The following is an 11,343-nucleotide window of genomic DNA, read 5'->3' as shown; positions in this document are numbered from 1 at the left end:
TAAACACTTTACCTTATCCTTTAAATAGTTTACCTACTACAAATTTTACCTCCAATTCACCGTGGACTGTCCCCACTTCACCTGCCCCATCTGCTCAATTTTCATCTGCCCCTAATTTCAATCAATATGGCTTCAGATCTCTTTGATTTCATGGAGCCAGTAGAGGCAGACGAAGAGGAAATGGCAGAGGCAAACTAATATGTCAAGTTTGTAGTAAACTTGGCCACACTGCCATACAATGCTACCACAAGTTTAACTCTACTTACAATGGAGTACCTCCTCAGAAATTTCCTTAGCAGTTTGGGAATTCCAGTCCATTTGGTGGCTCTACTCAGTTTGTCAGCACTGGAAACTTTTCTCTCAATAATTTTGGTCACTTCAATAACTCACTTGATCATGGTGTACAATTTGGTGCAGCGGGTCAATTTGTTACTACTGCTGGGACACATAGACCGGCTTCACATAATTACAGTGGTGATCCTCACCTGTTAAACTCTGGACCTTCATATACAGCACATTTAGCTCTTGCTCCCGATCATCTCTCTCCTAAAGGATATTCTTAACAACAAACATATTCACCAACCTTCACCAATACAATACTTAGTCAACAGCTTTTCACCAATACTGTACCTAGTCAACAGCTTTTTACTGCAAATCAAACAAGTCAAGCTCAATTTGCCTCTTCTTTCCATGGACATCTTGGGCATCTGAGTGCTTCTATGGCCTCTTGCTTAGCATTGTCCCTTGATCCAACTTAGTATATGGATTCAAGTGCCACTGACCACGTTACTTTTGGCTTGACTCAACTAAATGGCAATCGAAACTATGCTAGAATGGACCAATTGAAAGTGGGCAGTGGTGAATTTCTAAACATCTCTCATATTGGCTTTACTACTTTAACTAGTTCCTTGCAATCTAAATGTCTTCACTTAATAAGTGTTTTGTGTGTACCAAGAATTATTAAAAATCTACTTAGCATATCCAAATTTACAAAAGATAATAATGTAATGGTTGAATTTACTTCTGATTGTTGTGTTGTTAAGGACAAGGTTACAAGGACAGTGTTGCTGTAGGGAGAGCTTAAGGCTAGACTTTATCAACTGAATTTCTCAAACTCTTCATCACAATTTAACATACATCATTCTATTGTACCTATTTCTCCTAAGTTTCGACCTCTATCATATGTCTCTGATGTTCAATCTAGCAATCCTTTTCCCTATACTTTAGAGTCTAGCAAGAATAAGAATACTGATTCCAAGTTTGTTTCTAATCAGTCAAAAAATTTCCATTGTAATACTGATTTGATCAATAAAACTTCGCATGTTTCCATTACTAATTTTGCTAGTCTTCATTCTAATAATTTACATATTTCTATTGATTCTACTGGTTCAAAGCTTGATGATAATTTGTATGTTTTTGTTGATTCTACTAGTTTAAAGCCTGATGGTTTACATGTTTCTGCTTCTTACACACTCCTATTTCGTATTATGACATGTTTAATAATATTTCTAGTGATATTGATGTTGTATCTCTTAAGGCTGTAATTCCTAGTGCAGCAATCTCTCATTCATCTATAGTTCTACATACTAATAACACTAGAGAAAGTTTAGGTCTGCTTTGGCACAAGAGGTTAGGACATCCTCATTCTGAAGCCTTTCATAAAATTTTGCAGCATGTTAATACTGATTTATCTTCTAAATTACAAATGACATTTTGTGATGCCTGTCAACTTGGAAAAATGCATAGGAATAGTTTTCCCATTTCTAATTCTAGAGCAACTAATCCTCTTGATCTTATTAATAGTGATGTCTAAGGCCTTGCTCCAATTGCATCCATTGAAGGATTTAAATATTATGCTCAATTCATTGATGATTTTAGTAGGTTTACCTGGCTTTTCCCTTTAAGAACCAAAGCTGAAGTTAGATTAACCTTTATTAAGTTTCATCATCTAGTCGAAAGAAAATTTGGTCATAAACTCAAATGCTTACATTCTAATTAGGGTGGTGAGTACATAGGTCTTCCTTGTTTTACCAATGCTGGAATTCAGTATAAACATTCTTGTGCCTATGTTCATCAACAAAATGAAAGAAGTGAAAGAAAACATAGGCACATAGTAGAAAGAGGCCTTACCTTTTCCTCAATCTCCTACCTCACAGTCCAGTTCTCAACCAAGTCCTCACATTCCAATATTACCTTTCCTTTTATATCTCATCAGTTTGATAACAGTTTAGCACCTAAGGACATTCCTGCAATGACCAGTTCTCAACCAAGTTCTCACATCACAACAAAAGGTAAGCAAATTTCTTTTCCTACTATTATTAATTCTACACATTCCTCACAATTGCCTTCTTTACCTACTGAAATTGCTTCTCCATGTTCATCAACATCACACTCTACACAAGCATCACATTCATCACCTTTACCTCAATCTCTTACCTCACAGTCCAATTCTGTCCAATCATTTATAGCATCTAACACAGTTCCTACCTCTACATTACCATCACCTTCACTTGAAATAGACCTTACAACCTCTCATTTTCCGTCTTTGCACCCTACCATCATGTAACATCCTCCTTACCTACTTGCCATCTTGAGGTTGATCTCACTACAGCTCAATTTTTGAGTCATTTAATTGAGTCATCAGCTCTCGGCAATACCCATTCTATGTTAACCAGAACCAAAACTAGTACGCTTCCCAAGAAAACTATTTTTCTCATGTCTAATCAGATCTTAATTCATCCTGAACCCTCTTTGGTTAAGGAAGCCCTTTTAAATCCAAATTAGAAATAGGCTATGCAGCACGAATATGATGCCTTAATGCAGAATGATACTTGGACCCTTGTTCCTCCTCATGATATCAATGTGGTTGGGAATAAATGGGCATTTAGAGTTAAATACCATTCTGATCATTCTTTCAAAAAATACAAAGCTAGGTTGGTGGCTAAAGAATTCCAACAGACCCCTGGTTTTGACTTCTTTGAGACCTTTAGCCCTGTCATCGAACCTTCACCATCAGGATCATTTTGACTCTTGTTGTGGCTTATAAAGGGGATATCCAACAGGTTGATGTTAATAATGCTTTCCTAAATGGAATATTACATGAAACTGTTTATCCAAAACAGCTTGCTTTAATTTTTCAAACCAAGCTCTAAGTGCTTGTTTGAGTCCATAAAGAGCTTTGTTTAGCTTGCATATATGGTAGCGAAATTGTGTACTTTCAACTGATCAGTAATAGTGTCTAAGAGGAAGGGTTGGCGCTTTGAGCTACCTATTTAAAGTGATCAAATTAGAAACTTAGCTTCTCACATTGCCATAGATTCTCCATTTCATAGGAAGAAAGCAATCGGCTTTGCCCAAGTTGTAATGACTGAGCTTTCTCCCTGTCGATGAATCATGCTTCGAACACCTAGACCAGCTACTGCTTAATCACATTTGCGCTTAGATAGCGATGTGAACCCTCCTTCCTTACCTTAATCAATAGATAGGTTTAGTCAAGGCAGCCATTGATTTCAAACTTTGGTTTCTAACTTTAGTCTTGTTACTCTCAAAGGCGAATCTCAAGTAACCTATGTTGGTTTATGTTGATGATATACTTATCATTGGTTCAAGCAACTCCTATATTCATCAATTGGTCAAGGACTTAAATACACAATTTGCCATAAAAACTCTTAAGTCTTTTAAGTATTTTCTTGGCTTAGAGGCTACAAGGACAGCTCAAGGGATTCATCTCAAACAGTCTAAGTACATTGGAGATCTTCTTGCAAAAACTAAGATGATGGATGCTCATCCCTGTCCAACTCTCATGGCTGTGGACACTAAACTGTTTACTCATAACAGTGAAGTTTTTAAAAATCCTAGCCTTCATAGAAGCACGGTTGGAGCTTTATAGTACTTGATCTAACCAGGCCTGACATCAGCTACATAGTTAATAAGTTGAGTTAGTTTCTCCAAGCTCCTATAGAACTACAATGGCAAGCTTGTAAAAGAGTATTGAGATACATTAAGGGTACTTAATTTCGTGGCTTACAATTCAAGCCAGCATCTTCTTTAAGCATAGAATGCTATGTTGATGTAGACTGGGGTAGCAACTTAGATGATAGGAGGTCCACTAGTAGCTATTGTGTTTACTTGGGTCTTAATCTCATTCAGTGGAGCTCTTGAAAACAAAAGATTGTTGCTCTATCTTCTATAGAAGCTGAATACAGAGCCTTAGCTCACATTGCTATAGAGATAGCTTGGTTGCAAAGCATTTTTCTAAATTAGAAGTTTAGTTGACTGTCTCACCCGTAATTTGGTGTGACAATGTGAGTGCAGGAGCATTGGCTACCAATTTTGTTTTCCATGCTCGAACCAAATACATTGAAATTGATCCCCATTATATTGGGGATCAAGTGATTGCCAAGAAGCTAGTTGTTCAATATGTTCCTTCCAAGTAGCAAATTGAAAATATTTTAACAAAAGCCTTGTCAATTACTCAATTTCATGAGCTGAAACATAAATTAACTGTTGTGGAGATTCCTATAGCAGAAACATCCACAGGTTATACTATGCCCAGTGCATCTTTGGTTGAGGAGAAGTGTTAAGGATCAGTACTGATGCTAATACATCACTCTGATGATAATATGTATTCTGATGTTGATTGATGGAGCTAAATTTTGTTCAGTTTGCAGTTGATTAATGGAGTTGGATTTTTATGCAGTTTGTAGATTGATTGATGGAGCTGAAATTTGTTCAGTTTTCAGTTAATTAATGGAGTTGAGTTTTTGTGTAGTTTACAGATTGATTGATGGAGCTGAAATTTGTTTAGTTTGCAGTTGATTAATGGAGTTGAGCTTTTGTGCAGTTCACAGTTGATTGATGGAGTTAAACTTTATTCTGTTTGTAGTTGATTAATGAAGCTAAATTTTTTGTTCAGTTTGCAGTTAGTTTGTCTAGTTTCATATCAGCCTAATTTTGACTTGTTCAAGATTTAGTTTGCAGTTGATTTGTTTAGTTTCAGATCAGCTCAGTTTTTTTTTTTTTGTTTTTTTTGGGGGGGGGGGGGGGGGGGGGGGGGGGTGGTTTGCTCAATTCAAGCTTGAGTTTATGTTTTTTGTTTAGACATTTCAAAGCTGCAATATTGAAGACTAATTTGTTTAAAGTTTCAGTTTGAATAAACTGCAGTAAGAATGCAATTCAAAAGAATGAGCAAGTGCAAAGCAATTGTGGTTTCTACAATTTTTTTATAGTTTAAAAAACCAGGTTTTATCAATCTTCCTCTTGGTTTTTGAATTGGGATCTCTTGTTGGAAGCTAGTTCTGGTTGCTTAATTTTTTTTTGGAAAAGCTAATCAAAGAATTCTCCATATCTAAAACAAGGGGGTTCAGTTGAAAGGGGGAATGTTGTCCAAAGGAAATCCCTCATTCTCAGCCAGCACAAGACTAGAAGGGAGTTTGGTCTAAAGGGGAATGTTGACTAAAGTTGACTTCTCAGTAGTCAACACGATTAAAGTGTCAAGTTTACAAACTTTAGAACTAACTGCAAAGTACATAAACGATGTCATTATAAGATTCACTCTTTGTAAAACCCCATTCTATATATATACATATATTCTCTTTTGTTTTGTTTATAAGAACAGACTTTTCTATCAAATTTTAAAGTTTGGTTGGTGATGAAAACAAAGAAATGGAAATTGTTGGGTTTGCATGTAGCAAAGGCACAAAATCTGGAGGTTTTTGCAAGGAAAAGATGATGTGGCAGGGTTATACTAGAATTAAGAGAATTGGGAGGGCTATTGTGAAAAAAAATGTTTTATATAAATTTGGGCTGCTCACCCAAATGAAGAAGAAGAAAACCAAAGAGAAGGGAAAGAAGAGAGAGAGCGAGAGAGAGAGAGTCGGCTAAGTAAGGACACTATCTCACAAGTTTTTCTTCAATGGGTAACATGCATGTGATTTTAGAGTGCATATCATTCCACCATTCATACAGTTTGTGCATTTCTTTTCCTCTAAATTCTTGGGTGCTTTGAGTTGTTAGGTGAAGGAGAAAGGGAAGATCTTTAAGGCAACAGAGCTTTTCAGGTTGAGCTGAACTTTTGTGAGTGGATCAACGAAAACTTATTTTCTAAAAGCTTGATTCCTTGTTACATGTAATGTGTTGAAGTTATTGTGATGTCTGATGCATAAATCTTGATGTGTGTGATACAAAATTTTGCTTCAATTTTTCAGTTGGTTTGAGTTTATGTTTTGCATGTTCAGTTCATTTTTTAGCTGAATACTTGATGAAAAACAGGAATTTTGGTGAAACTTTATGCTAATTTGAATTGCATGTGTCGGCTAAACAAAAAAGGAAGCTTGCATGTTGGTTGATCTTAGCCAAAAACATTGGTGGAAAACTGGGAAATTGGGTGTTTTGTTATGCAAAAAAAAATCTGACTTGTTTTTGGGTGATAATTGGGTAGTCTTACCTTGCATGTCTCATGTAACACCTGCTCTCTACTACTATTCTTATAGTTCATACTATGTAAATTATAGATATACATAGTGTATGGAAAATAGTGGTCTCAAAATTTTTTTTCTTTACTCAATAAAATATAATTCTTTACAAACTCAATATACTATGTATTAAAAACTTTCTCCTTAATACAAAATATTATAACTAGTGGACAGTAGTGCCAATACTCTCCGCTCCCCGACGTCTATCCGACCGCTGCTCCTAATTCCTGCAAAACAAGGAAGAATAGTGGGGTGAGCACAACAATGCTCAGTAAGTAAATCCTCTACTGCCTGTCCCCATAACTCACTCTTTGGTTCTTTCCTTACTTTACCGTTCTTCTATTTCTAATTCTCACTGATTTACTTCTTCTTGCTAATACTTTTATTCTCCTTTAACTCTGTTTTGCTCTTTTTATTCTTTCTTTCTCTCTGTTCTCATTCTCTTTTCTTCTTCTCTTATGCTTACTCACCATGAAGGAAAATCATGGTTCTCTCTTATTCTCATCATACTCACCATGAAGGAAAATCATGGTTCTCTCTCTCTCTTATTCTTGTTATACTCTCACTAACCATGGAAGAACTCATGGTGCATGCATGTAGGAGATGTACGTGCAATTAATGCAAAAGAACTGCATGTTTCTTTCTTCTATTCTCTATTCTTACTAACTCAAACTCTCTCATTCTTTCTCATACTCTCTCTCTTTCTATCTCATTCTTTCTCAAGCTTTCTCATTCTCTCTATTATCTCATTCTCATAATTCATTTCTACTAACTCGCTCTTTGAATGTCACGGCCCCATCTTACTGGAGGCACGGCCGGGACTTCTCCCACTCTACGTGACTTCTACTGATTCTCTTTTTGTCTCTCTTTCTCATAACTCTTTTCTGTTAACTTTCTGTTGTAGGTCACGGCCTCATCTTACCGGAGGCACGGTTGGGTACTCATCCCACTCTTCGTAATCCTACTCATTGTCTCTCTTTATTCTTTCTCATGTTTGCTAATTCTTCCTCACTTGTATGTCACGACCTCATCTTACCAGAGGCACGGCTGGGTGGAGATCACAAAGCACCAACTCACTCTTCGTGACTTCTACTCATTCTTTGCCGATCAGACTCAGTCATGCATGGATATTCGGAACCATTAGCCACATGAGTGTATTCTCTCTCTCTCTGAATGTCACGGCCCCATCTAACCGGAGGCACGGCTGGGGATCACAAGGTACCCACTCTCGTGACGTTACTCATCACTCACAGGTTCCCCATCGTACAACCTACTCTATTCTCTTCTGTAGCACTTTTCTCTCTTTTATTCGCTAGTGCTCAATCTCTCTTTCTCTTTACTATTAGAGTGTTCTCATTTTCTTTACTCTTAAAGTTGATATTCTCAACATTCTCTACTCTTGCTCACTTAAACTATTACTCATAGTATAGCTTATACTCTAAACTCTCTACTCTTCCTCAAGCTAATACTCATCTCTTCCTCAAGCTAGTACTCATAGTATGGCTTAACTCTTAGGGTAGTCTATTTACAAAGTTCTCTACTCTTTCTTAAGCTATACTCTTAGAGCATTTTATTCACAAAGTTCTCCACTCTATCTCAAGCTATTATTCATAATGTAGCTCATACTCAACATTCTCTACTCTTTCTCAAACTACCTCTCAAATGCACAATTAATGCATATGGATAGTTCATGCTCATTAATACACTTATGAAATGCCAAATGTCATATTGCATCAAAATAGTCATTCTGCGTAAGGCACACTCAAGAAGCCATAACTTGAGTTATACACCTTGAATTGCTACGTTTTTGGTCTCGTTTTCTTAGAGATAGGGCTACAACTTTTATGTTTTGGTCTAAACCCAGTTCAATCCATAAGATGCCCAAAAATCACTTAGAAAGTCACAGCTATGACAGGGCAGTTTGGTAACATGTTTTCACTTAGGCATTTCATCAAACAACTCATGTGCATAAAAAACTCCTCTATAACTACAACTCTATTTCACTTTTTAATCATCGAAAATGGGAAGAAACTCCCTTCTATGAACATAATTCCTATCATAGAAGAACACTCCTCAAAAATTTACTCAATCTCCTCCAGCTTGATCTCAAACTCATCACACATCAACACTTCTCATAAAGGAAACATATCCAACAAACACAGCATAAATATTCATCTCAACTCCATTTCTCAACAAGTAGACATACATCTCTACTCAATTTCTCAACAAGCATCATATATACATGCATAAAGAAAATCTCTACTCAAAGATTTCTTAAACTTTAGCTTAAGTTGGATTTACTTACCTCATACTTGAGTAGTCTTCACTAAAACTCTCTACTCTTGTTGGACCTTAGCTTTCCCTTATTTCCTAAGCACAAACTTAGTAAGAACTTAACCCTTACATAAATAAAACTCATATCTAGAGTAGAGATTCTTACCTCTTTTTGGTTAGGATCAATTCTTTGTCAAATCCCAACTCAAAACTCTCAAAAATCCTTAGAAGATTGAGTGAGGAATTGAGAGAAAATGAGGGATGAAGAGACGGTGGAAGAAGGGAAAATGAAGGGGTTTAGAGAACTAAACTCTTATTAGCTCATTTAATATACACTCTTTCTCATTTTGCCCTTACTCTTTCTTGAAAATTCCACCTTTATCCTTTGATTCTTTACAAACTCACCCCCATTTTACACTATTCTCCATGAAATTTCCTTGCATTTTACTCCCCACTTTTCCAGCTAATTAGGGGTAGAATGGTCATTTTTCCCTTAGAAAAGAATTCTCTAGAAACTCAAACAAAAACTCAGCCGGCCCTTCGCCACGGCGAAGGATTCTCTGTCGCCCCGGCGAAGAATTACAAAACCAACACCGCCATTCACAAAGCCAACGTCGCCGCGGCGAAGACTATTCTTCGCCCCGGCGAAGACTGCAACTCCAAAATCCGCTAAGTCTTGATCAATTCCAGGGTAAACACTCAACCAAACCCAAAACATAAACTCAACCAAGAGCCAACCAAACAACATGAATAATATACAACCTCATTGAGGGGCAATTTAGTAAACCTTGAGGTCATACCATAAGCAATGGCTATGTATCTCAAATGGGGCGTTACATCTCAGCTGGTCTAAGATTGCAGGAAATGCTCTTAAGCTTGGTTCCAAAAGTGTGGATCGTGATGTATTATTGCTTGTCAATTTTTACATATATAAATAATAAATATGTCTCTTCATAAGATTAATTAAGTAATTGATTGTTGAATTATATAGATGTATTATGGCTATGCATGTGGGTTCGAATTAGTGGAGAAAGTAGAGAAAAGAGATGGGTTAACTTGTGCATAATTTCTTAATGAGAAACAATGGCTCGTCTAGTAGTTGATGGATGAACTTACACATAGTACATATATATTTGCTATAACCCCTTTGTTTTGTAAGGATTAAATTATTATTTTTGGTGACAATGAAATCTAAGCTTCAGAATTATATTGGTAAAGGTTTCATGGTTGTGACGTTTTTAATTTGGGAAGGTAGAAATTAAGTGAGTAATTAAAAAGGGTTGAACTATCCATTTTGAAACATGTTTAGAAGATTGCAGTTTAACCCTTGTATGTGATTTTTGAATATTATGTCATATATGCATGATTTATAAGCACATATGTAATATGTTCTTGACTTATATATTCCTTGAGATTATGCACGAGATACTTATGGTGATAAAACCACCCTACGAAGTACCCATCCCCCAGTTTCAGGCTTTGCCCATTCGATGCAGGATTCACTGGGTATTGAGATATTCGTTCTTCAGGCTTTGTGCATGCGTATTGAGATATTTAGGGCTCTACTTAGGCATTGAGTTTGTCTACCAGGTATTGAGATGGTTTTCTTCAAGCTCTGCCTACATGATGATAGACCTTGTCGGGTATTGAGATGTTTCTCCCAACTCTGCCTGTGTGTGGGACGCCCATCGGGTATCGAGATTTTTCCCCAAGGTACTAGTTGTGGTGAGAACCTTCAATATCAGTTTACTATTTCAGAGCAGGCTATCAATTTAAGTTTTCAAATACCGGCCTACAGTTTTCTGTATCAATTAATAGTTTCAATAACAGTATCAGAATCAGCTTTCAGTTTTAGAATGTTCAGAATTAGATTCTGTTTTCAGTATCAGAATAGTTATGGATAATTTGCATTAGTTATATGAAACATTCGATGTTTGTAGCATGATTTATAGAAAACATTGCCTTTAGAAGCATAAGCATTTACGGCTATTCTTTAAGTTCTCATGAAAGAGTTTTCAGCATTTAGTGATGAGCTAGGATTCAAAAATTGTTGTCAGTTTAACTGATCAGATTACAATACTTAGAACAATTAGAAATGAGTTATGCATGCATACATGAATGATTAGTTGCTACCATATCATGTTCATAGAATCATGTTGTTTTCAATATTTCATAAGAACCATTGCATGCCATAACTTTTGTTTGAAGAATGTTTTGCAAACTTCCCCTTTCCCCCACTCACTGAGTATTTCAGCTCACCCCTTTTCAAAAATGTTTTCCTCCCCTCAGGTTCACAGGGAGATCATACTGAGCAGTGAGTCACCGCTCAAGGTTGTGCCACACGTCAACATCTTCTCATGTGTGTATTATGGCATATGTTCCAAAAAAAAAAAATGGCTTATGTTTCTTTTGTAAAAGTCTTATGTTTTTGTTGTAATTACACAAGACTTGATACTCTATTTCCAGATTTTCATGGACTATGCATTATATTTTTCCAAACTTCCTAAATATGTTTATGTACCTATTCATACATATATTTCTAATTACATTTTCATAAGGATTATTTATGTAAAGTATATTCAGGAAAACAAGATTT

Source organism: Pistacia vera, unplaced genomic scaffold (genome assembly GCF_008641045.1).
Source record: "Pistacia vera cultivar Batoury unplaced genomic scaffold, PisVer_v2 Contig41, whole genome shotgun sequence".
NCBI classification, from domain to species: domain Eukaryota; kingdom Viridiplantae; phylum Streptophyta; class Magnoliopsida; order Sapindales; family Anacardiaceae; genus Pistacia; species Pistacia vera.
This window is presented reverse-complemented; position numbering follows the sequence as displayed.